Genomic DNA, 27,375 nt, shown 5'->3' on the forward strand with positions numbered 1-27,375 from the left:
TACTATTCCTAGCATCTACCAATGGTCTCATGGGAGGGTCTTCAATGGATTTATGTATCTTAGGTATCCCAAATAATATTGGGAGCCTAGGTGAAAGCATATTAAAAAAATTATATGTATTCAAGTCTATTCTGGCTTCAATAAACAGTTCTTCAAGGTGGGAACAGATTCTACTATATGCTATATTTAATTGATTTCTTGATACTTCCTCATAAGTTACGGACGTGACTATTTTTTCCATTCTTTCCATATAGTCATCAACGTACATGATGACTAATCCACCCCCCTTGTCTGGTTGCATAACTCTAACATGTGCCTCCCTGACAAGGAGTAGGGCCTGTTTTTCTTCACTAGTGATATTATATATATTATTCCTAGTTTGTCTTTGTGACAGAAGTTGAAACAAGTCTAGCTCACAAACACGTTCGAACAAACCCAAAGTATGGTGCATTGGTGGACAATATGTACTGGAAACATGAAATGGATCATTTGTTGGATTATTTGAGCCAAAAATATAGCCAAGATTAAGTTTTCTAGTAAACAACTTCAGGTCCAGAATTGTTTCAGCAACAGACGCCCTTCTCGATGGTACAAAAGTTTGTCCTTTTGCTAATAAGTCTGCCAACAAGGTGTCAATAATTAATGAAGAAAAATTAAAAATTTTAAAGTCACCTTTGGAATTATAAATGAGTCTCACCGCTTCAGGTCTGTACTCCGTTGTTTCATCTATTGGTACATCTGCACAGGTGTCTTGTATGAGACATGTGGTAGACCTTGCCTCAAGTTGTATCCTGAGGCTTGTTTCCGAAAATTTCGATTAAATTTTGCTCCATTCCACCGTGATTGGTGGTCGTTTTCACTGCCTCTGTTAGATAGGGAATGATAGGGAATTCACCTATCTTATTAAATTCTAGCTGCATGTACCAGTTGCTCCTTAACAACTGATGTTTTCTGGTGTAAGGGGTGAGAACTGGTACGTGCAGCTAGAATGACAAGTACAGAAAAAGATTTTGATGAGGAATGTAAGTTGTTGCACATAATGTTCACATGTAGAGATTACCCTACATGGTTCTTATCAAATATTTTCCACAAAGTAAAAGTAAAAGTAAAAAGGAATTCATCTATAAACCGATTTTGGGCAACTGTTTGGTAACAGCAACAAGTGTTACTAACATTGAAGTAATGGATATAGTACAGGAAGAGAGGGTGTTTACAACACCTTTTGATCAACCTACAAACACTAGTAAAAGTTTTTCTCTTTCATTCATTTTCACATACAGCCCTGTAGCAGTGGACATTTCAAAAAGCAGTAAGAAAATACTGGTATAGGTGAATTCCCTATCATTACTTTTAGACATGGTTTTAATTTAAAAAAACTATTAGAAACATCTTACAAACCTAAAAAGAACAATGCAAGTACACATAAATGTGGAACATGTAAATACTGCAGTTACATAGATAGTGGGAAACGTTTCGTTATTAGGAAGAAAAAGTTTTACATTCGGGAAACATACAGCTGTAATACTAGATCGGTTGTATACTTGGCCCAATGTCAACAATGCCCAGCATTTTATGTCGTTAAAACTGACTGTCGACTGAGAGACAGGATTTATGCACACGTATACGCAATCAAAAAGAGGAAAATAGATAATGCTTTAGCTAGACATTGTGATCACAACACTGAGCATAACTTTAAATTTAGGATCATTTCCCGCATAAGCCAAGTTACAGAAAATAAAAAATATATAGATGATAGTTTAGTTAAACTACTATTAGAAAGAAGTGAACTCAACTGGAAGTTAAGTTTCGAAGCTTGCAATGAACCAGGACTAAATGAAATGTGTTCCATAGCATGTGTACTGAAACTTAAGAGTTTACTTAGGTGAAAGGGACAGTTTACCCTTCAGTCTTTACAAGTCTTCAAAACATACAGACAACCGAGTACGACATGCAAATAGGCACCCTTTCATTTGGTGAACAGAGAGAACTAGGTTTTTAAACAATTTTTTCTTTATCTGTAAACCTAGACCAGTATTTATATGGGTACATAAATTTTTCTTTTTTGTTCTTTTTTTTTCTTCACGGTTAATGTTTTACATTTACTCATTATCACCACATGCATTTGTTATGTATGCTAAACATAAACATTATCATTAACTCTGATTTAAATAGTTGTTTGTAAGGATTCCCATAACATAGTAGTGGTTTTGTACGTGAATAGACAAGATCGTCAGAATTTTATATGAATACAGTAGACACTTTATAACACTTCATGAATTAATGTTTGGTGGTTTAAAATTGTTTCTTGAACGCACAACACTAAGTTCACAAGTAGTCGAGCATTTTATTAATCATATTATGCTTAATTCTTAGTTGTCATTCATTTAATAGTAGATACCATTCATAGTAGCTTTATAGGTTGCCGATCTAATTACTGATAATGTGTACTATATTATTAGAAGGAACTGACATAAAATATGTTCAGACTAATGGTAGTTATTTAATTTATTGGATTTTAAATAGTTTTATGTTTTAATTACACTCATATGAGCGATGGCAAATATGGCTTTAAAACTTTTCAAATTTTGAACACTGGGACCTGATAGGTCAGTATTACAAGGAGAGGCTATTTAAATTGCATTTTAACATTGACTGTTTGTCTGAAGGAGTCCGGATAGGATCCGTACGAAAAACGCTTAACATTTACTTGTTTTTGGATGTTTACAGTCTTAGTTTTTAGTACTTTGCGTTGTATTCTTCACTTGAATAAAGTTTTTGGGAGTACTGCTGCCATTTGGAGTCCAGTGCTTTTGTGGATTTTTTCAGTTTGAGTTTCGTTTATTGGTGCTAGTCAATAATCCAGATATGTCTTCGGTAAGCCATCCGACTACCGACATTCTGAAAAAACGCAAAGATAAAGTCAGAGACAGGCTGTCTAGGTCCAAAGCTGCCGACGACGCTTCTCCTAAGCCAGTCTTCAGTTTGCCGTTACTCAGTGAGGTGCTTCCGCAGCCCCTGATACCCGCTACTTCAGTTTCGCAGGCCTCTACTGGGACCCATTTGGAGTCCGGTATGCCACGAGATGCTTCATGTCTATACCTTGGATGGGTCTGGAGCCGCTGTGCAGGCACCAGCTTCTGAGGGTGTATTCAGGCCTACTGACTTGCATATTAAGCTGACACCATCCTCTTCTTCAAGGCCTAAAACTCGATCCATGCCTAGAAAACTGACGCCCAGACCACATGGTCAGGCCTCAGTGCCTAGAAAACAAATGATAAGAATGGCTGAAGATTTTATTACTTTAATCAGGGGAAGCCAACCTTTCCCCTCTAACAGACCTAGGACTGAGTTTGCTTATGATACTTCTGACCAGGACTCTGAAATTTCTGTTTCCTCTGATGACCAGGATTTACCTTTATCTACCTATGAGGATTCTAATGCTGAGGACTCTATTCCCTCTGCTTCCCCCCAGGAGGATTTCTCTTTTGGTGAAACCTTGCATACTCTTAGGGAGCATTTTTGTTGGGAAAGTCATGATTTCTCTGATTCTAAAAAGAGGCTTAGGGATTTCTTACTCCTGACCCAGCACAGGCCTTTAGTTGTCCCTCCTGTACTAGACATTGTTGATGATGCCTTTTCGGAATCTAGCTTGGCCCCTGACTCTTTACCTCCTTCTCCCAGAAAACCTGATAGATATTACAGGGTTCCTGACTCTCACAAGTTCCTTTTCACAAATCCTACTGCGGATCCTGAGACCATTTCACAGGGTCCCAAGGGCATTAAAGCTACTACTGCCAAAAATCTTACCCCCCCCCTGATAGCTACTACTGCCAAAAATCTTACCCCCCCTGATAGAGACTCCAGGGCTCTGGATAGATGGGGTAAGGAGGAATACACTTCTGCAACTTTGGCCATTAGGGCCTTAAACTGCCAGTTTCATATATTAAAGTATCAGCAGCATATTATTGGATTGCTTAAACAGAAAATGATATTGATTCCTGATTGTGCTGAAAATAAGGATTTACAGGATTTAATACATTCTGCTGAACAACTTGGAAAACATACTTTGCAATGTCGTTTTGATTCACTAGAGACATCTTGCAGGGCTGCTGTCACTGGGTCTGTACTTAGAAGGCATGCTTGGCTTAAGGAGCAATTGTCAGATCATGTTAAAGCTAAATTACTGGATACTCCCTTAAATCAGGGCCGCCTGTCTGGCAATAACAGAAGAAGTTCTTAAAAAGATGGAGGAAAAAGCTAAATCTATGCTAACTTTTAAAGATTTCTTACAAGTACAACCTCCAATATTTAGTAGGCATTGACCTTCTAAGAATTGGTCCTTTCCTGCCTCTTCCAGGCCTTCTCAGTCCAAACCCAGATCCAGCAGAACACCCAGGCTTCAGTCCAAGGGTACGCTCAGGACTAAGCAATGGGGGGCCCCCTCTTCCAAATCTGGGAGTGGTAACCCCCCCCCCATGGTAAACTGTCTCAATGACTTAATTTTGAAATTTCCAAGCACTTCTCAACTGACTGCCCTTGGGGGGGGGGGGGGGGTTGCCCTACATGCAAAAAAAATGGGAACTCATTACCCAGGACAAATGGGTTTTAAATATAGTGGCCCAAGGATACAGATTTCACTTCCACACGTTACCAACCCCAAATGGTTGGCCTGATCTACCCCCAAATCAGTGGGCAGAGGCTCAAAAGCAAGTACTCTCTCTTTTAAGCATAAAGGCTATACAAACTGTACCAGAAGAGGAAAAGGGACAAGGTTTCTACTCAAGACTTTTCCTGGTACCCTGAAAAGACAATTCATGGTGTCCTATCCTGGACCTGTCTACTCTAAACACCTTTTTGGTGATTCCAAAATTCAAGATGCTGACTATTCACTAGTTGCTTCCTATGCTGGTCAAAGATGCCTGGTTGGCAACACTCAATTTAAAGGAAGCATACCTGCACATCCCAATCAGGGAATCTTGCAGAAGATACCTACGCTTCAAAGCAGGCTACACACACTAGCAGTTCTCTGCAATGCCCTTTGGCTTATCTACTGTGCCCAGGGTATTCACAAAGTGCCTAGCTCCAGTCATTGTATTTTGCAAGCAAAGAAATATTCAAATATACCCATACCTCGACAGGCAAAAAGCCAGGACAAGCTTTTGAATCATCTGGACTTTGTACAAAGGGTGCTAACTTGTCTGGGGTACACCATAAACAAAAAGAACTCACACCTGGTACCCTGTCAACAAATTGTATTCCTGGGAGCAAGCTTGAATACAACTTCCCAGATGGCTTTCCTCACGCCAGAGAAACAAATTCGTTTAACAACCTACTTCAAACTAGTGGCCATGAAAACCCTGCTATCTACAAGGCAAATACTGCAAGCCTTGGGGTTCATAGCCTTCTGCATTCTTCTAATTCCATATGCAAGACTGCATATGAAGAAACTACAGTGGTATCTAAAAAGCCTATGGTGTCAACATTCTCAGGATCTAGAAGCAATGATTCCTATAATACCTTGCCTACGCCTAGAGTTTCTTTGGTGGGCAGAGCCTTGCCACCAAAACAAGGGACTACCATTCACCCTACCCCCTGCCGCCCAATCCCCAACAACAGACACATCAGACTATGCATGGGGGGCTCACCTGGCAGGGAAGTGCATTCAGGGCAAATGGAACCCAAGTTAAATGCACCTGCATATCAATCAAAAAGAAATGTTAACTGTACAGAATGCTCTGACAGCCTTCAAGGACCACATTCTTCCAGGACAATTAATGGTAAAGACGGACAGCACCACTGTTATGTGTTACATAAACAAGCAGGGGGGTACACATTCTTACCCCCTCTGCAGACTAGCCATGGCATTGTGGAACACAGCCTTGAGCTACCAAGTGCATCTACAAGCTCAATTCCTGCCAGGAAAACTGAATACACTGGCAGGCAGACTAAGCAGAAACCTCATGGACCCACACGAGTTGGAAACCGGAACCAAAGATTTTCAACATGTTGACAAACAAATGGGGGATCCCAGATATAGACCTGTTTGCCTCCCCCCAGAACTACCAATTTGACAAATTTTGTACAGGGACTCTCCACAAACAAGCTTTGAAAGTGGATGCTCTTTCCTCCACTGCCTCTCCTATCCAAGGTACTACTAAAGATCAAACAGGACAAACCAAGGACGATATTGATTGCACCAGACTGGCCACGCCAACACTGGTACCCCCTCTTGCACAGTGTGTCACTGTTGGCCTCAAACCCCTACCCTGTTGTCTCAGCTGAAGAACCAGATTCTGCACCCTCAGCTTCAAACCCTGAACCTAGCAGCCTGGCTAATTACCTAATATCTCCTTTATCATCCCTCGGGGATGTCATCTTAGAGGCAAGGAGGCCTAGTACCAGAAAATCTTATGCTGAAAAATGGAAAAGATTCTGTGCCTGGAACCAATCTCAAGGGATGAGCACAGCAGCACCAAATTTACCTCAGATTTTACAGTACTTAACTGAGATGCTTCACAAGGGCCTTTCTTTTTCCTCCATTAAAATCCACGTCTCAGCCATTTCAGCTCATTACAACACATAACCTCCTCTCTTCTCTCATCCACTGCTCAAGCAGCACCTCAGAGGGGTCAAAAATTTGAGACCACCCAGGAGAGCTCCAACTCCAGCTTGGGACCTTAACTTTGTATTGGAGAAACTCACTCTCCCTCCTTTCGAGCCAGCTGCTAGTGCAGATGTAAAATTTCTTTCTTGGAAATCAGCTTTCCTTTTAGCAATCACTTCAGCAAGAAGGGTATCTGAATTACAGAACCTTATGGCAGTTGAGCCTTTCATCATCTTTCATGCGGACAGGGTGTCCCTCAAGACCAGTCCATCCTTCGTGCCCAAGGTGGTATCCAGTGTGGCTCTTAATCAGTCCATTCATTTACCAACCTTCTTTCCTAATCAACAGAACAAAGGGGAATGGATTCTGCATTCCTTGGATGTGCACAGACAACTTAGATTCTACTTGGACAGGACTAAACCTCATAGAAAATCTGAACAGCTGCTGGTAGCATTTGCTGCAGGGGCAGAGGGGAAGGCTATTTCAAAACAAACCATTTCTAAATGGATAAGCTATTGCATTCATTTCTGCTACACGCACCATGGAAAGCCTATCCCCCAGGGGATCAGACCTCACTCCACCAGGGCTACATCTACTTGTACAGCCTTTCTCAGAGGCGTTTCTACCAGGGACATCCTAGAATCTGCTACCTGGAGTTCTGTACATACTTTCATCAGGCATTACCATTTGCCAATTTTCTCTAAATCCAAAGCTGGCTTTGTCACTGCAATCTTGCAGGGCCTTATAGCTGCTCCTAATGCTATCTAAACTCCTCTTCCCAACCATAGCTTTGGGAATCTACCCAAGTGTAATGATTGCAATAGTGAAACACAAAGAACATAGTACAGATGTTCATCGTGTTTCACTGTTGCAGTCATTACTCTTGGGTCATCCTGCTGGCAGGCTACCCTCAGTCGGCCAGAATTCCAAAGTCTAGGTCCAGCGTCAGTTGCTGTCGCCTCTTCCCTGACGTCAGTGCGCCAGGAGTATAAAAGAAGCAGCTGACACCATTTTCTTCAGTCTTTCTTGCCGCGCGGTGCCCAAAGGAAAAGCAGTTCGCAAGTGCCGGTCGGCTGACTCCTGAGATATTCAAATCTGAATTTCAGAACCGAAGTCTTCATTAAAGAAAAGTACCCCATTGGGAAAACTTTCTTCTTGCTCCAGACCGATGTCAGAAAAAGTTAACAATTGTATTTCTTGTTGGGAAGCAAATACCTCATAAGGATTTTCACTCTTACTGTATTCCTTGCCTAGGCCCTGATCACAACGTTGCTAGCTGTTGGTTTTGTGCTCGATTTAATCAACGCACTATCAAGTGTCGGTTCAATTTTGCATTTCATTACTTTGGCTGAAGATTTAATTATATAATGCCGTCGGAACAGCCGACAACCGCAGTTTACAAAAAAACACAAGGACAAGGATAGGCATCCGAGGTCCAAAACCAATGACTAAGCCTCTTCCAGGCCATTTGCCAGTTCGCCGGTTCTCAGTGAGGTGCTTTCGCAGCCCCTGGCGCCCGCTACAGACTCCCACGTGGAGCCGACTGGGCCTCTGGAAACTCAAGGTATTGGACACTCGGAAATCACTCCCTCAGATGGGTCTGGAGCTGCTGAGCAGGCATCGGCTTCTGAGGGTGTCTTCAGACCTACACAACTATATGTTAAGCCATCTTTAAAGCAGCTCTAAAGACAAAGAAACAAGTACAGCATTCTCCTACTCAGACTTCCATGCCTAAAAAACAGATGCTCAAAATGGCCGAAGACCTAATTACTTTGATCAGGGGCTCCCATCCCCCTCCTGATAAGAGGCCTAGGCAAGAGACAGAGTATGATTCTTCTGATCAGGTATCTATTTCCTCTGATTCCTCTTCTGAACAGGATCACTCCATGCTTCCCTATGAGGATTCTGATGCTGAAGAGTCCATTCCTTCAGCCTCTCCTCCTGAGGACTATTCTTTTGGGGAAACACTGCATACTATGAGGGAGCATTTCCACTGGGAGAGCCAAGATTATTCTGAATCTAAGAAAAGGCTCAGAGACTTTCTGCTTCTTCCTCAGCACAGACCCCTTGCTATTCCACCTGTTCTAGACATTGTCCCGGATTCTCATAAATTCCTATATAAAAACCCTGCTGCTGACCCAGAAACTATATCTCAGGGTCCCAAGGGGGTTAAAGCTTCCACTGCAAAAAAAACCTGTCCCTTCTAATAGGGATTCTAGGGCTCTAGACAGATGGGGGAAAAAAGTTTACACTTCTGCCACCCTGGCTATAAGGGCTTTAAATTGTCAATTTCATATGCTTAAATATCAGCAATATTTAATGTCACTTCTTAAACAGAAAATGTTGACAAATACTGAATGTTCAGAGAACAAGGAATTGCAGGATTTATTGCATGCAACTGAACAAGTGGGAAAACATACTTTGCAATGTGGTTATGATTCACTGGAGGCCTCTTGCAGGGCCGCTGTTACAGGTTCTGTTATTAGAAGGCATGCTTGGTTAAAGGAACAGAATCTGCCTGATCATGTTAAAGCAAAATTATTAGATGCACCACTACAGCATGATACTTTGTTTGGTACTAAAGCAGAAGAGGTGTTGAAAAAAAATGGAGGATAAAGCAAAATCCATGCAGACAGTCAAGGATGTCTTACAGGTACAGCCACCCAGGTTTAGCAGGAACTGGCCTTCTAAAAATTGGTCCTTTCCAGTCTCAGACCGCAAAGAGGCAGATACAGGTGTCCCAGAGGCAGATCTCATACAGACCTAAACAATGGGGTGCTCCTACCTGCAAAAGCGGAGAAGACAAATCACAACCTTACAGGAAAAAGTCCCAATGACTTTCCTCTACCAGTTCCAAGCAGTTTTCTATTGACAGCCCCCTTAGGGGGAAAACTAGCACTTTTTTCATCAAATTGGCAAATGGTTACCCAAGACAAATGGGTCCTGAACATATTGTCCCAAGGCTACAGGTTCCATTTTCACACTCTACCAAGGTCAAAGGGCATGCCAAACCTGCCACACAATCAATGGGCAGAGGCACAAAAACAAATTACAGCCCTCATGGACATGAGGGCCATTCAGCAAGTACCACAACAAGAGCAGGGGCAAGGATTTTACTCCAGACTTTTCCTAGTACCCAGGAAGGACAAAACCTGGAGACCAATTCTGGACCTGTCTATACTAAGTACATTTCTGGAAGTTCCAAAATTCAAGATGTTGACTCTACAGCATCTACTGCCCATGCTGGGCAAGAGGGCTTGGCTCGTAACTTTGGACCTAAAAGAGCATACCTGCGTGTCCCAATCAGACAATCTTGCAGAAGATACCTCAGATTCATAGCTGGCTCAGTGCATTACCAATTCTCTGCACTGCCCTTTGGCTTATCTACTGCACCCAGGGTCTTTACAAAATGCCTGGCACCAGTAATTGCGTTTTGCAGACAAAAAGGAATTCAAATATATCCCTACTTGGACGACTGCCTAATTCAAGCAGAGAACAAAGACACTCTTCTAAAGCAGGAACCTTTCATCATTTTTCATCCAGACAGGGTTTCTCTGAGGACAAACCCTACATTTATGCCTAAGGTGGTGTCCAGTGTGGCCCTCAACCAAACCATTCACTTGCCTACCTTTTACCCAAATCCACAGAACAAGGGTGAGAAAGTTCTGCATTCTTTGGACATACACAGGCAGTTGCGCTTCTACTTGGACAGAACTAAAGCTTTCAGAAAGACTGAGTAACGTTTAGTGTCATATGCTGCAGGATCACAAGGAAAGGCTATCTCAAAGCAGACTATTTCTAAATGGATAAGGCCATTGCATCCATTTCTGCTATTTTCAACCTGGCAAATCAGTGCCTAAGGGCATTAGGCCTCATTCCACCAGAGCAGCAGCCACTTCAGCAGCCTTCCTCAGAGGCGTACCAACCAAAGAAATCTTAGAGGCTGCAACTTGGAGTTCAGTGCACACCTTTACAAAGCACTACCACTTGCTTGTCTGCTCTAAGTCCAGAGCAGGCTTCGCCACTGCAGTTCTGCAGGGCCTCATAGCCTCTCCTAATCCTATTTAGCCCAGACACCCATCCTCAGCTTTAGGATTCTACCTAAGAGTAATGACTGCAACAGTGAAACACGATGAACATAGTACAGTTGTGTAACTACCATAAATGTTCGAGTGTATTCACTGTTGCAGTCCAGATTACCCACCCACCATCCCCCTTCTCTTTGCTGGGATGTATCTACACTTCTCTATCCTATACAACCTTTTTGGTGTATTTGCTTGTAGATGAAGGAAATGTTATTTTTGTGCATGCATTTCTTATTGGCATATTTTGTCAGCCTACCTGTTTGGGGCACCTGACATCTGGGGCAAGGAAAACTGAAGAAAATGGCGTCGGCTGCTTCTTTTATACCTGTGGCACACTGACGTCAGGGAAGAGGCGACAGCAACCGACGCCAGACCTAGACTTTGGAATTCTGGCCGACTGAGGGTAGCCTGCCAGCAGGATAACCCAAGACTAATGACTGCAACAGTGAATACACTCGAACATCTACATTTATGGTAGGTACACAACTGTACTTTGTGTACACTTACCATAAATGTAGATGTTCAAGTGTATTCACTGTTGCAGTCCTGGATGTCCTTCAAGAATACAACTGCAGTCATAACATATGGGTTGTCCTGCCTCAGGCAGCCCTCGGTCGGCCGAATTCCAAAGTCTGGGTCCGGCGTCGGCTGGTGTCGCCTCCTCTCTGACGTCACAACGGCTGGAGTATAAAGGCATCGGCCGACGCCATCTTCTTCAGTCTTTCTTGCCGCGCGGTGCCCGAAGCAGAAGCAGTTCGCAAGTGCCGGTCGGTCAGCTCCTGTGTTTTCAGTACCGAAGTCATCTAAAAGCTAAGTACCCCGTTGGGGAACATTTATTCTTGCCTCAGCCGATGTCAGAACAAATTGAGAAAGTTAATAATTGTTTGTCTTGTGGTAAACAAATACCTCATAAGGACTTCCATTCTTTCTGCCTTCCTTGCCTGGGCCCAGACCACGACGTCTCGGCCTGTGCTGCCTGTGCTTGCTTTAATAAGCGCACTCTCAGGTGCCGGGCAGAATTCGCCGAGGACTTCTTCGGTGAATCCTTTGCGTATATCATGCCATCGGAACAACCGACAACCCAATCTGCTAAAAAACGCAAGGACCGGGACCGACATCCTCGGCCCGCGTCCATTACCGATGTTTCTCCTAAACCCTCTACTAGCGCTCCGGCTCCTTCAGAAGTGGTAAATCTACCGCTCCAGGCCGATGACACAGCGCTAACACGACCTTCGGTCTCGGAGACCTCTCCGGTGCTGGTTGTTGATTTTCCTCCGGAAACCGAAGTTCTGGATCTACCCGACACCATTCCGGTGGACAAGGTAACGCCTGCACGTGGGGCTGCTAGGCCTCCTGTTTCCATGTCCATCAAGGCCTTTGCACGTGCTAAGGCCGCCAGTCAGGCCAAGGCCCATCCTAAGCCTGCCCAGGCCCCTTCCTCTGATAAGCAGATCATGTCTCTGGCTGCAGATCTTATTTCCCTTATCAGGGGGTCTCAGCCTCATCCGGACAGGGGTTCTCAGCCACCTGCAGAGAAAAGGCCTAGATCTGAGCAGGCGGACGACCTCTTCTCGGATGAAGCCTCTGGGGATTCTGAGCACTCTGACACTCAAGAAGAACCCTTCCAAGCCTACGAGGACTCTGATGCTGAGGAATCTATTCCCTCAGCCTCCCCTCCAGAGGATTTCTCATTTGGGGAAGTTCTGCATTCCATGAGAGAACATTTTCAATGGCAGGGTCAGGAATTCTCTGACTCCAGGAAAAGGCTTCGTACTTTCCTCAAGCTCCCCCAGCACAGACCTCTGGCTATCCCTCCAGTTATGGATGTTTTGGATGATGTTTTCTCTGACTCCAGTGCCAACCCTGACTCTCTTCCTCCTGCTCCTATCAAGCCGGACAGATATTATAGGGTCCCTGACACTCACAAGCACCTTTTTAAGGCCCACTCTGTGGATCTAGAAACTATTTCACAGGGCCCCAAGGGAGTGGCTTCCTCCTCTGACAAAAACCCACTGCCAGCTGACAGAGAAGCTAGGTCCCTGGAGAGATGGGGTAAAAAAGTATACACCTCCACTACTCTAGCCATGAGGTCTCTTAACTGCCTTTTTCACATGTTTCAGTACCAAGATTTTCTCCTGGATGATTTACAGAAAAAGGTAGCCTCTTCTGAGCCTATTGATAAAAAGGCACTGCAGGATCTTATACATAGCACTCAGCAGGTTAATAACCACTATCTGCAGTGTGGTTATGATGCACTGGAAGCTTCATGTAGGGCAGCTATGACTGGGGCTGTAATACGTAGACATGCTTGGTTGAAGGATCAATCTTTGCCTGACCGTGTTAAAGTAAAGTTACTGGATGCACCTTTGGAGAAACAAAAGCTTTTTGGTGCTACTGCACAAGATGTTTTGAAATCCATAGAGGAAAAAGCAAAGTCAGTGCAGACAGTAAAGGATTTCCTTCAGGTTCAGCCACCCAGATTCAGCAGAAACTGGCCCTCAAAGAATTGGTCCTTCCCCGGCTCTGACAAGTTTCAAAGGGGAAAAAGCAGACGAGCCAGGGGTAGAAGACAACACCGAGGATCTTACAGGGGCCGCCAATGGCAACCTTCAAACCAAAGAAGTGGCGCAGACAGTTCAGCTGCACCACAGGGACAATCACAATGACTTCACTTTTGTACCGCCTACAAAGGTTCAAAGAGAAGCACCTTTGGGCGGAAAATTAGGCTTATTCTCACAAAACTGGCATATTTTAACCAAAGACAATTGGATTCTGGATTTGATAAACAAAGGCTACAGATTCCACTTCCACACATTACCAATAAGACAAGGCATGCCAAACCTGCCACATCATCAAAGGGCAGAGGCATTCTCTCAGGTTTCCAAGCTATTAAGTATAAAAGCAATAGAAAGGGTTTCTCCTCAGGAGCAAGGCCAGGGATTTTACTCAAGACTGTTCCTTGTTCCAAGAAAAGAAAACAAATGGAGACCCATACTGGACTTGTCAAATCTAAACACTTTTCTTATTGTGCCAAAGTTCAAAATGCTGACGTTGCAGCAGCTTCTTCCCATGCTGGGCAAGGGGTCTTGGCTGGTCACTCTGGACCTCAAGGAGGCATACCTGCATGTCCCAATCAGACAAAGCTGCAGAAGATACCTCAGATTTCTTGCAGGAACAGAGCATTATCAATTCTCAGCATTGCCGTTTGGCTTGTCTACTGCACCCAGAGTGTTCATGAAATGCCTGGCATCAGTAGTGGCACACTGCAGACAGCAGGGGATTCAAATATACCCCTACTTGGATGACTGCCTCATACAAGCAGACAACAAACAAACCTTAAAAGGACATTTGGACTATGTCATGCATCTACTGCAGGCCTTGGGATACACAGTCAACATTCAAAAGTCAAAATTACTACCATCCCAACAGATTACATTCCTAGGAGCCAAACTGGACACGGAAACACAAATGGCCTACCTCACAGAGGAAAAACAGCAGCGTTTACCAGAGTACTTCAAAGGCCTAGCAAGTCTTTCCCAGCTGACTGCAAGGAAAATCCTGCAGGCCCTGGGTTTCATGGCATCTTGTATTCTTCTGATACCTTTGGCAAGACTTCATATGAGAAAGCTGCAATGGTATCTAAAAAACTTATGGTCTCAACACAGCAACAGCCTAGAGGACATAATCCCACTTATTCCATGCCTGCAGAAGAAATTTCTATGGTGGGCTCAAGCTAGTCAACTAAACAAAGGCATGTCTTTCAGCAGACCTCAAGCAGGCCAAATGATCACAACAGACGCCTCAGACCATGGATGGGGGGCGCACATGGAGGGCAGATGCATTCAAGGCCTATGGACGCCAAAGGAAAGACATCTGCACATAAACCAAAAGGAGATGTTGGCAGTGATACATGCCATCGAGACTTTCGAAAAATCACTACAAGAAGGACATTTGCTAATAAGGACAGACAACACCACTGTCATGTGGTACATAAACAAGCAGGGAGGCACTCATTCTTATCCCCTCTGCAGACTAACAATGCTTCTCTGGGAAAAATCCCTGAGCCTGAAGATACACTTACAATCCCAGTTTGTACCAGGCAAGGACAATGTACTGTAGGACAATCTGAGCAGAAACTTCATGGATCCACACCAATGGATGTTGCTCCCTCACATTTTCTCTCAACTGACAAGGACATGGGGAATACCGGACGTAGATCTCTTTGCTTCTCACCTAAATCATCACCTGGAAAAGTTCTGCACAAGGACTCATCACCCTCTAGCTTGGAAAACGGATGTCCTCTCCTTCAGCTGGAATTCTCTAAAAATGTATGCATTCCCTCCTCTGCCTTTGCTGACCAAGGTGATACTGAAAATAAAGGCAGAACAACCTACAGGCATCTTGATAGCGCCAGACTGGCCAAGGCAACATTGGTACCCACTGCTATTGACCATAACTCGGACCAAACCATGGCCTCTGACCCTATGGCCCCTGCTCCTAACGCAACATAATTACAGGACTGTATATCAAGACCTGAAAACATTGCATCTGACAGCCTGGAGACTTCCATGACTTCAACACCTAGCTCTCTTTCCAAATCTGTTCAAGAGATCTTGCTGGAAGCATGCAGACCTTCCACCAGAAAAACCTATTCAGCCAAGTGGAAAAGATTCAGCATCTGGAATGCCAAAAAGGGTCAGGACACAGAACTACTGAGTGTTCCTCAGATATTGGAATACTTGGCAGAGCTGTTTCATACTGGGCTCTCATACTCCTCAATAAAGATACATGCCTCAACAATCTCAGCAAAATACAACTGTGACCCTCCAGTGTTTTCGCATCCTCTGCTAAGAAAGTTTTTTAAGAGGGATAAAGAATATCAAACCTCCCAGAAAACAACCAGTACCTGCATGGGACCTCAACTATGTGTTGGAAAAACTAACTCTTCCTCCCTTTGAGCCAGCAGCATCCTCAGAAATGCAATTCCTTTCATGGAAGACGGCCTTCTTATTGGCAGTCACTTCCGCAAGAAGAGTTTCGGAGATACAGGCACTCATGGCAGTGCCCCCCTTCCTCATTTTTCATCAAGACTGAGTCTCCCTAAGAACAAATCCTACATTCATGCCAAAAGTTATTTCCAGGGTGTCTCTAAATCAAGCAATTCATCTGCATACATTCTTCCCCAATCCTCAAAATAGGGGGGAAAAACTACTGCATACTTTGGACATACACAGACAACTACGCTACTACTTGGACAGAACTAAGACCACCGGAAAGTCTGACCAGCTGTTTGTAGCTTATGCTGCTGGAGTACAGGGAAAGGCAATCTCCAAACAAACAATTTCAAAATGGATTGGGCATTGCATCAGATTTTGCTATTCTTTTCATGGAAAAGGTGTGCCAGCCAATATTAGGCCACACTCCACCAGAGCTATAGCCACTTCCACAGCTTTCCTAAGAGGAGTGGCAACTAAGGACATTTTAGAAGCTGCTACATGGAGCTCCGTGCATACATTTACCAAGCACTACCACTTGCCATTATACTCCAGATGCCGAGCAGGCTTTGCTTCGGCAGTCCTGCAGGGGATTATAGCTACACCATCCTTATCATAGTTCCTTCCACCCCCAGCTTGGCTATGGTATTCAACCCATATGTTATGACTGCAGTTGCATTCTTGAAGGACATAGTACAGTTTTGTACATACCATAAATGTAGATGTCCGATAGATATGCAACTGCAGTCTGATTCTCCCACCCTCCTACCCCTCTGTATCCTTCTTTTTGGGTCACTACCCCTCTTCCCTTCAGCTGGGGGTTTCTCCTATGGTGTATCTGTTTATTACTGTTGTGCATGCTTGGGATTATTTTTTATCCATTTACAAAAATTTAGCCTCCTGAGTGGGCACCTGACATCTGGGGCAAGAAACACTGAAGAAGATGGCGTCGGCCGATGCCTTTATACTCCAGCCGTTGTGACGTCGGAGAGGAGGCAACACCAGCCGACGCCGGACCCAGACTTTGGAATTCGGCCGACCGAGGGCTGCCTGAGGCAGGACAAACCCATATGTTATGACGGCAGTTGCATATCTATCGGGCATCTACATTTATGGTAGGTACAAAACTGTACTTTACCCTCCCTCCTTCCCCCTAACTTCTTTTGGCTATACCTCTACTTTCCTTTACTATGTTTAAAAGCCTTTTTGGTGTATTTGCTTTTTTGTTGGAGGTATACCTTTGTGTTTTTATTGTTTAACTGCTCCCCATTAGGGGGGCACCTCACATCTGGGGCAAGAAAACCTGATGTAATGGCATCGGCTACATGTTTTATACCCCTGACGATCTGACGTCATGGAAGAAGGGACAGCGACCGACGCAGGACCCAAGACTTTGCTAATCAGGCCGACTGAGGGCAACCTGCAAGCAGATTACCCAAATGTATTGACTGCAACAGTGAATACACTGGAACATCTACATTTATGGTAAGTGTACACAACTGTACTGTATGTATCCCAGACACTACCCATCTCTGGAACAGGCTGCCTGTACATGTGAAGCAGAGGTTCTCCCTAACCCAATTCAAGTGTAACGTGGACAATTGGATGGGGGACAAGATATTGATCCCTGGCTTGGCATCACTGTCTCTATTAGAAACAGGCAAACTGTAAATGGTTCTTCTCCCAGGCTCCTGCTTGTAAATGTTTGATCTCCCAAGCTTTTGCTTACTCTTATCAAGGATACCAGAACTTGTCAGAGATTTGGGATAAATGGCTAGGCTTAAAAAGGCCCTTGTGGTCATTAGCCTAGTAAATACCTATAAACCTGCTTCATTCCCTACTTCAAGAGAAAAGCACAGCTGAAAATGGTAGATGTCCTGTCTGCTTCTAGATGATGGTCTAGGCTAGACATTTTTGAAGATGTTGATGGCCCGGATTTCTACACCTAGTTATAAACGGCCTTTAGCATTTAAGTGAGGTCTTCCAGCACAAAGCTAAAACTGGCTAGGAGAATGAGAAATAAACTAAAAACACAAATAAATTATTTTATACACACACCAGATACCATGTGGAATATAATGTTATGCGAGGTTGTGGAAGTAAACCCACTGTTCTGTTCACAAAAGTTGGAATTCAGCACAGAAAACAGCTTTATAAGTTGCACATTGCAGTTTGCATGGCAGCATTCAAATTATTAAGAATAACTGCCTTAGGCCAACCCACTGGTGCAGATTGAAGGTGTTAATGTGTACTGCTAGTGATCTGAGGTAGGTAATTTTCTCAGGCATGAGTTGGCTGGACTGGAGGAGCAATTACTGAGTAACAGAAGCCTGTTCACCTTTCACATAGCATTGTTTTTAGAGTTTCTTCTTTGAGAATATGTAGCAGGTGCTGGGAACTAGTCCAGAGGCATGTGGTCTGGAAGCAGGGAGGACAGGAGGCTTCTCAAGGCGCTATATGAAGGAGCTTGCTTTTCTCTTCGATGGCAGTGGACTACCACAATCCTAAAAGTGGTTTCCCCAGGTTGATCATCATCCATTGCAGTTTGGTTGTATTGACCCCTGTGATTTTCCCAAATATGGGAATCTCAACTACATAACTTAGTGTACTGGTTCCATTGCTCTTTTGCTTCTCACCAAAAAGTGAATGTAAGCAAAATGGGGGATAGGTTAATTCGCAGTTTTGGTCATTTGTACTAGGCTAGCTGCCTTTGTGGTCCATTTTAAGCCTAGCCAGTTTCCTTCAAAAGTACAAGTCAATAGTGTTTCTTGTGGCTTTGAAGCGGACACCTTTATCATTATGTTGACACACCCAGGGTAATAGCCCACTACCACTGAGTTCTCACCCCCACTTCCAGTAGTTATGTCCAGCCAGGACAGAGCAAGCCAGTGTTGAGGGCAGCAGGATGAGCTGGGTGATTAAGTGAGTTGATCCAAAAATAATATTTAAAAAAATGTTAAATGTCCGTGACATTCTTCATAATAGATTCAGTTAAACACTGTGCAAGTATTGTTTTTCCCAAGTCCGGAAACAGGTTGCCTAAAGGTATATGTATATTCAATTACTTTTAATTTGAAAGTAGTTTTAAACCTTTGTTCTTTTGTCAGGTTGTATGTTACACTGAGGCTGTAGCAGCAGGGACTGGAATGTTAGCCAAGGAAGTCTTTGTAGTGCTTGTTACTTATTGTTAACCAGATAGGTGGGCTGGTCTTGGGATCCTTTACAGCTACAACCCGAGCTGCAAGTGTGTATTGTCAATTTAGTGTAGTAAACACCATATGCGTGTGGTATATGGATAATACAGAGTAGTAATAATTTAGGTGGGAACAAATTTTAGGACTCAGAGAAAATCCATGCACATTAGAGAGGTTAGATCAATACGATCTCTTTTTAAAATTAAACTAAACAGAACTGATAAGTAGGACTGTCTTGTTCTCAGCAAAGCTAACAAACTCAATTTATCGTTTTAACATAACACAAAGTTGAAAAATTAGAGTATTTTATTTTTTCTATATCCTTTATCTAGCCCCCTTGCCTACTGACCTTTGAACTACTACCCCATTCATTCCCCATTCCTGATGTGAAAGAAGTCATTGGTGTAACCATCATATAGCAGCCATACTGTGTATTTCGGTTTGGCTTTAACCCCACTCCTAGTGGCTGACGTGGTCACCGATATCACAGCAGGGATGTCATTTGCCTTCCCTGGCATGTATGTACTTCCACACACACATGCAGGCTGCTGTCACCAGCTTGGGATCACCAAACCCACATCCCACCGGTTGCATGCAAGCTTCAGATTGCACAGGAGCAGATCTGTTGACCAGGAACACCAACTCCTTCCTTCCCAGGATGAGTAAGCTAGAGTTAGTTGTTCACTCTCTCTCTCTCTCTCCTGCCTAGCTCTTCATGCTGCTGCTTAAACTTAGGGTCATAGGCAAGAATTTATTTTATTTTATTCATTGACTGTTTGTTCACCAGGTAAGTGGACTTTACAGCCACAACCCAAGCTCAAGGAGCAGAAAATACATGATGATGGCTGCAAAAAAAAAGCAGTTACTAGAGAATAGAAATCACAGTCTAAACCCACTGTATTTGAAATAGTGAATACAGTATCAGAGATAAAACAACTGGAATTGGGATCTTTAGAAAGGAGTGGGAGCAAATCACAGAAAAAAATGGGAATTGTGGTAACAGTACATGCAGATTAGGAACAAGGTTTAAAATAAGGCAGGATTTGAATGAGCTATGTAATGTTTGACTGACAGTGACTGGGTATATTATAAGTGATGTATAATGTTTGCAACTAAAATTATGCTAGTATGGTTTGTGATGTATAATGTTTGCAATTAAAGTTATGTCATAATGGTTTATTTTCATTTATGTAAATGTATGGTTGCCTGTGTCGTACATGATAATTTAATAAAGATGTTTTTTTTTTTACATCATGAGTACACGGCCAGATTGAGAGGATAATGATAAGATTCAATGTAGATTGGGTAATATTAAAAGATCCAGTCAGAATTCATTTATCGAAAAGGAAAAAATATGCAGAATGCAAGCTGAGATATGCATAAAGTACAGTGCAGTCGAACATATAATACATAAAGCCATATATACATATGAAATAAATACATATAAAATGTCATATTAAGCAGCTGAGAAAAGTTTCTTAAATATGTTCTATTGTTCATGATATGGGATGGTAAGTTACCATACCATTGTCATGGTAGCACAGAGCCAGACAAGTGGGTTAAAAGTATGTCTGTATAACCATGTTTCTAAGTCTCACTTTGCTTCCTGGGCTGTCACAGCTGGTTACAGATCAATAGATGTATCAGTGGTGCTAGAGTTTTCTTGCCTTTGGTCTTTGGGCATTTTTGGTTGACACTTATCCTTGGGTGTTCCTTTGTCATACAAGATGGGCAGTCTTTTCATCTTCCTGCCAGTTTTCTTTTGTTTGCTGAGACTCAGGCTGAAAATAAGAGTAATGGTCATATGATTTGGCTGTTTTTTCTGTCATTCAGAAATATAAGTGAGCGTCTCGTGTCTAAAAGTCTTCAGCTACACCAATAATCAGTGCTGCTCATAAAAAGGCAAAATAGCAGCCATGTCTAATAAATGTAATTACATTAGAATTATGTAAGTAGACTTCACTTAAATACAAAAAACTGCTTGCAGCTAGATGTAGCAAAAAAAAAATGCACAGACCCAAACAATGAGAGTGAACCAGAAAAAAATGATTAATTTGGTTTCCCCCACACACCTTCTTCAGTGCAATCCAGTCATAAGATTGTTATAAAGGTGGGGACACTGAAACTGGTCTTTTTTTTTGGGGGGGGGGTTGGAATAAATTGTATTTACTGGAAGTGGCTGCAATTTAGTGTTTCAAAACGGGCAGTGCTAATCATTGGTGTGTCTATAGCATTTTGTAGATCGATTATACTCACACAAGAAGTTTGCTGAACACAAATTTGGTTGAGAAACGTGTATCACATCTAAAACTGCAAACTCTTTCAGGTAAATTACAGCTCACATTTTTACCAGCAGTTGCCTTGTGTGCTTTGGTTCAGAAAACCTGTAACTAGTGTAAGCTTATTAACCAGCTTACTCAGTGAAAATGATAAGCACATTACAGAATGTTTCCTATTCTCAAATTCCTAAAAACGAGAAAAGAAAACATATAGAACAAAGGTTAAAAATGCAGTAGAAAAGTTAGTGTGATCTGGTTCATAGCTAGGAAGAGAAATCAAACAAAGTTAAGAAGAAACATAGGGAAAAAGGGGGACTTTCCTTGGCTTTATTTAAAGCCATCACCATTACAAGCAGCCAACATGAGTGGTGCAGGGGGCTTGCCCCTGCACAAAAAGATTTCCTCCAGTGTTCTTTAAAGGTTGTTTCTGAAAATAGTTTTCAAACTTTTCCCTTTGTCAGAATCTACCTTTGGCGAGTTGACATAAATCCAGTACTTTGTAATTGGTCTGATTAAAGATCTTTATGAGGGAGCTAGTTACTTCCCTGACATTTGTCTGTCAACCCCACAGTGGATGAAGTGGACATTTCTACATACTTTGTGGATTGTGGCAGTTGTGTGGGGATCATAGTTTCATAGGTAGGTACTAGGCTATCTGCCCGAAGGCATTTATAAGGCTATTCAGAATGTGTTGGCTTTCGCCGCCCCCTTAGATTAGTTCCCTGTGCCTTTGTCCAGCAGAGCCATTGAAGTGATCCCTGGGGTAAACTTTCTGTTTCCCATCCACTCGTCAATGATTCTCTTGAATAGTGCTAGCGAGGAGCTCTGCCTAATGTAGATTGGAATCTTGTTCCAAAGCATGGGAAGTCTCTGGGACAGGAATCTGTCCCTCCAGCACATATTTGTTGTTGTGGTGAGGTTTGGATCCATAGAACGTGTGGCTCAAGGGGATAAGGTTTTCTTTAGGTGGAACATGTCCATCAATTCTGGGTTGGACATGGCCTTGTATGTCAGGCAAAGGTGTGCTGTGGAAAAACTGTAAATCTTTTGAGGAAGCTTTCAGTCTGTGTGGAGAGGGGGCAATGACCTTTCCTTTTCAGAATAATGTACTGCAGAGTAAAGAAATCAGAAAAAAAAGGTGACAGCTCCCTTTATAGAATCTTTTCTGAATCTGAGTAAGGTGCAGGCTTACAGCCTTTTGCCCCAGAAAAGGCACATTACTTGTATAAGGTTGCTTTGGAAAGACAAGGCAGGAAGCTTACATCCTTCTAAGTTGGGAACTGCTGATTGAGGGCTCAGTGTCCATTATTCTAAAAGTGTGTTAATTCTGGTTTAAGCACTTGGGCTTCAGGCCAGTTATTTTACATTAAGAAGGTTTGTGGTCCACACTCTTGAGGGAGGAGAGGCTGGACTCTGCCCTTCTGAGCTGGGAATTTCTGGTTAAAGGCTTATAGTGCCTGCATATTTGAAGTGTTTCTTACTGAAATTGGTACGCCTTGTTTGCTGTAGCATAGACTAGATCAGGACTGCTGAATCTAGCTTTGTTGTATAACTTGAGCACTAATCCAGGCCATTTTTATTTGGAGAAGATTCCCCTGCACCCCAGTAGCAGGAGTGTGCAGTTAGAACTTGTCTAATTGAAGACTATAGGAAAAGGGCTCAGTTTTGAGATTTTTTTACTCGTTAATTGGGTAATTTGTTTAAAAGCCTTTTCTGATTACTTGTAGTCATCTAAAGCTGTTTTAAGTGTATTTTTTACTGTTTGTAGTCGTTTAAAGCTGTTTTAAGTGTATTTTTACTATTTTTTGCCTTATCTTTTAAAAAAAAATTTTTTTCCTCGTTTCCCAACTTTCTAAGTTAATATAGTCCAGTTTTCGGGCTAGTGCTGAATTCAGGGCTGTTACAATTTTCTGAGTTGCCCATACCTTACTTGGATAGAGGGAGGTTTCTCTGTTCACCTATAAGAGAGGGAGCTTTGAGCAGCCATCTGTCCCTGGAGGAGTGGTTCCAGCCCAAATGTTAGTAGTTTGTGGGCCATTTGGGGCTAATTTATATCTCTTTCATTTCCGTGCTGTAAAAACTACGTTTGCACGGTTTTGCACGTCCGGGCAGCGCCGGTTAGCTAGGGCTAAATTTATCCCGGCTCCACCAAGTCCCCCCTTCAGCTTTTCCCTTGAAAGTAGTCTAACTCTCAACCTAAGAGCTTAAAAAGCATCCTACAGTCCAGCACTTGCTCAGACCTAATAGCAAGCACTAATATACCCCGACACTTGATTGGCCAGCAGGGCAAGGCTCATTATTAACCCCTCACCAACCATGCTACTAAGCAGTTCACCCTACTATTCAGACATGACCAAAGGGCAATTTCAGGTATACTCTCCAGTCCAGCTGGTGAACCTGGGTATCCTGAGACAATGTTACAACTGCCTCATGTACACAAACAATCCTTTCCTCCTACCACAAAACATCAACATATGCGAGAGATGCAATTATATAACTAAATTGGAGGCTAAGCTCTCTCCACCCAAGACTGGAACAAGCAGTCATGAGGCAAAGGTTAACACTTGCACCACACATCCAGCCTCACATAGACATACTAAACCAGCACTGGCAAAAAAATACACATAAATACACAAAATCATACTCGGAGGCTCTAAATAAAAACCTGCAAAAGCATCACAGACCTCCAAAGCAGACACCCAAAAAACTTGCAGTTCTCGTCACAAACCAGACAACACATAAAACACAAAATCAGTGTGCCCGCACAATCACAGCCCTTAAGGCAAAATAACATACCTAACACACTAATAATAGGCGACTATAGTCAGGCACACTGACGTCCCACTCACTAGGCTGGACAAGGAGAAGGTTACTGTTAGCGCCGGTCGGGAGCCAGAATCCGCCACATAACACAAGCACTCAGGTCACTCCAGAACAAGTACAGATATGACTCTGTCATTGTTCATGTTGGTGTGAATGACCTGAGACATACCTCCCTGGACTACATGAAAAGAGACATGGAAGAGCACTCTGATCATGTAGCCCAGGCGGGTATGACCCTGACACTGAGTAACATCCTGCCCTCACCAAGAATGGTACCGCAGTATAAAGAAACAAATGATCAATTTCAACAATTGGCTAAGCTTCTGGTGTCATTCAAAGGGGGTCTGTCAGTCTAGGATGATATGCTCGATAGGCCTCATTGCTTCGCAAGAGATGGCTTGCACCTGTCACCCCTAAGCTTTCGAATACTGGCCAAGGCTCTTGCTGCCCCCATAGTGCCTTTTTTAGGCAAGGCTCAAAAGTCAAACCCACCTCCGTAAACAGCACAAATAAAAAAATGAGGGTTATGCTACTCAACACCAGGAGTTTAAATCTCAAAATGCACGCGCTCGAAGCACTCCTTAGTATGGAGAACGTCGACATCTGTGCAGTAACTGAAACCAAGTTCAGGGCTCCACAGAGCACCCCAGCTCTACTGGGCTACAAATCATACCACACATTTCGGCCACAGAACATGGACCGAAACACAAAAGGAGGGGGTGTATCCATACTCATCAAGGATACCTACACCTCCAGGTTAGTGGCGCAGCATGATACCTCCGAGATCATCCATGTGCAATTAACATCAGGAAAATCTGCAGTGCAGATTGTGGCCTGCTACAGATCACCCTCCATGACCCAGGACCACCATTCCGCCTTTCTGGAGACACTGGAAAACATGAAGGTCCTACTGAACACCCTGATATTGGGCAATTTCAGTTACTCTACCTTTAACTGGGAAAATTACTCAAGTACAAACTCCCAGGTCCAGTGCTTCATGGAATTTATCAACTCAAATGCCCTGGATCAGCTGGTAAACTCCCCTACCTGAGGTGAAAACATATTGGACCTGGTCATCGCCAACAATGGGCAACAGGTGTTCCACACCAGAGGTCAACCCATCACTGGTTAGATCAGACCATAAACTAATCACTCTGGATGTCCACACCCCACCACCACCCCCAACTAAGGAAACCACAGTAAAAAACTTTTCTAAAGCAAACTTCACCTTACTTAAGACAGAGGTGGTAATTTTCACAGCCCCCACGCTAAAGGATAACGCTGCCCAAGATGCAGAAACCTTTACAAATGCACTCTATGAGCACCTACAAGGATGCATGGATTGTGCCATCCCTATCAAAACCAAGACTCACTCCCCTAAGAGAAAGAAACCAGTCTGGTGGACCCTTGTCATAAACAAGCTATACAATAGGAGGAGGAAACTAGATCAGAAAAAAAGCAAATCCCAAGAAGGAAAGACATCCCTGATCAGTATCAGTAAGAAACTAAGGTCCCTCATAAAATCCTCTAAGACTAACTTTGAAAGAAAAATAGCCAAGGATTCGAAAGATAATCACAAAGAAGCCTTCTTTAGCTATGTCAAGAATCTCAGTGGCAACTCACAGGTATGCTCTGAGCTAGTGCAAAATAGCACAAAATATACTGAACCCATTGATATTGCCAACATCCTGGCAAATAGATTCGGTGCAAACTTCACCCCGCTCTCATCCCCAAAAGGGCCCACAACAATACTGGAAAAGTGTAGTGTCCCAGAAATCACAGACGCACAGGTGAAAACAGCCCTTTCAAAAGCCAAAAGCACAACATCAATGGGGCAAGATGGTGTCCCAGGCTGCGTCTTGCACGAACTACAGAACAACCTAACCCCCCACCCAAACACACTGTTCAACCTCAGCCTCTCCACAGGCTACTTGCCCATAGAATGACGCACAGCAACGATTATTCCGCTCCACAAAGGAGGGGCCACAACTGACCCTGGTAACTATCGCCCCATAAGCCTGACTAGCCTGATCTGCAAGGCTGTGGAGCGCATCATCATGGAACTCATTAACAAAGACATTGGGAACCTCCAAACACTTGACCAGACCCAGTCCGGCTTTGTTAAGGGCAGGTCATGCCTACTAAACCTGGTTGACTTCTTCGAGACAGTCACCAAGGCCATAGATGAGGGGAAGGTAGTTCACACAGCCTACCTTGACCTCGCCAAGGCTTTTGACACCATTCCCCACTCGGGAATTATAGAAAAACTCACCAGCCTGAACATAAACCCCTAAGTCACAAGATGGGTTGCCAACTGGCTTACAGACAGAACTCACACGGTAAGAATAGCGGGCTCCAGGTCCGACTCTAAACCAGTCACAAGTGGTGTCCCACAAGGCTCGGTCCTGGGACCCCTACTGTTCGACATATACTTCTTAGAAGTACAGGCAAACAAAGGAGGACTATGGCTAACCAAGTGCGCCGATGACTGCTAACTGGGAGCCATAATTGACTCTCCGGCTGACATGGACATTCTCCAAAAGGGCCTTACTGAGACGGACATCTGGTGTCAAAGTCATGGTCTCAAGCTAAATGCCAAAAAATGCATAGTCATCCCATTTGGGATCACCCATCAATTACCACATAGATGGCAGCCCCCTTAATACAGAAGAGGTAATAAGAGATCTGGAGACCCAGGCAGATAGTAATCTCTCCTTTGACAATCATATTGCCAAAGTAGTTAGGAAATCCTTCTATGTAGCCCATCTAATTACTAAAGAGTTCGCATCTAGAAGTAAAGAGGTTATAGTGCCCCTCTACTCGTCCCTCATCAGACCCATCATAGAGTACAATGCCCCATTTGGGATGTACCTCACAAGACACTTCCAACAGCTGAAAAGACCACAAAAGTACCTCATCAAGAGGATTACTGGTCTCAAACGTATGTCCTATGCAGCCCAGCTGGAAAAACTCCAGCTGTACTCAGTGGCGTATCGCTTACTCAGAGGTGATCTCTGCCTGACTTAAAGCCATGTCCAACTCAGAATTGATGGGCATGCTCCACCTAAAGAAATCCAAGTCACTGCGAACCACTCGCTCTAGTGAGCTAAACCTCGCCACAACAACAAATGGAACATGCTGGAGGGATATATTCCTGCCACAGAGACTCCCCATGCTTTGGAACAAAATTCCTAACTACATTAGGCAGAGCCCCTCACTAACACTCTTCAAGAGAAACCTTGACGAGTGGATGGGTAACAGAAGATACACCCCGGGATCACTTCATTGACACTTCTTGACAGAGGCTCAGTTAATTAATCAATGGGGCGGCGAAAGCGGACACACTCTGGCTAGGCTTATAAATGCCCTTGGGCAGATAGCCTAGTACCTACCTAT

General features: G+C 43.4%; 1 protein-coding gene and 1 non-coding gene across 2 annotated transcripts in view; both read left to right on the forward strand.

The window, feature by feature from the left end:
- The window catches only part of LOC122799215 (myosin phosphatase Rho-interacting protein-like), a 2,938,789-nt gene that overhangs the window by 2,568,258 nt on the left and 343,156 nt on the right, over positions 1-27,375 (forward strand). The gene's annotated exons all lie outside the window — the stretch shown is intronic.
- Positions 18,158-18,321, forward strand: LOC122800563. The gene has a single exon (XR_006364586.1). It is a non-coding gene; the product is annotated as a U1 spliceosomal RNA (small nuclear RNA).

Source organism: Protopterus annectens, chromosome 4.part0 (assembly GCF_019279795.1).
Source record: "Protopterus annectens isolate FY-2018-M chromosome 4.part0, PAN1.0, whole genome shotgun sequence".
Classification (NCBI taxonomy): domain Eukaryota; kingdom Metazoa; phylum Chordata; order Ceratodontiformes; family Protopteridae; genus Protopterus; species Protopterus annectens.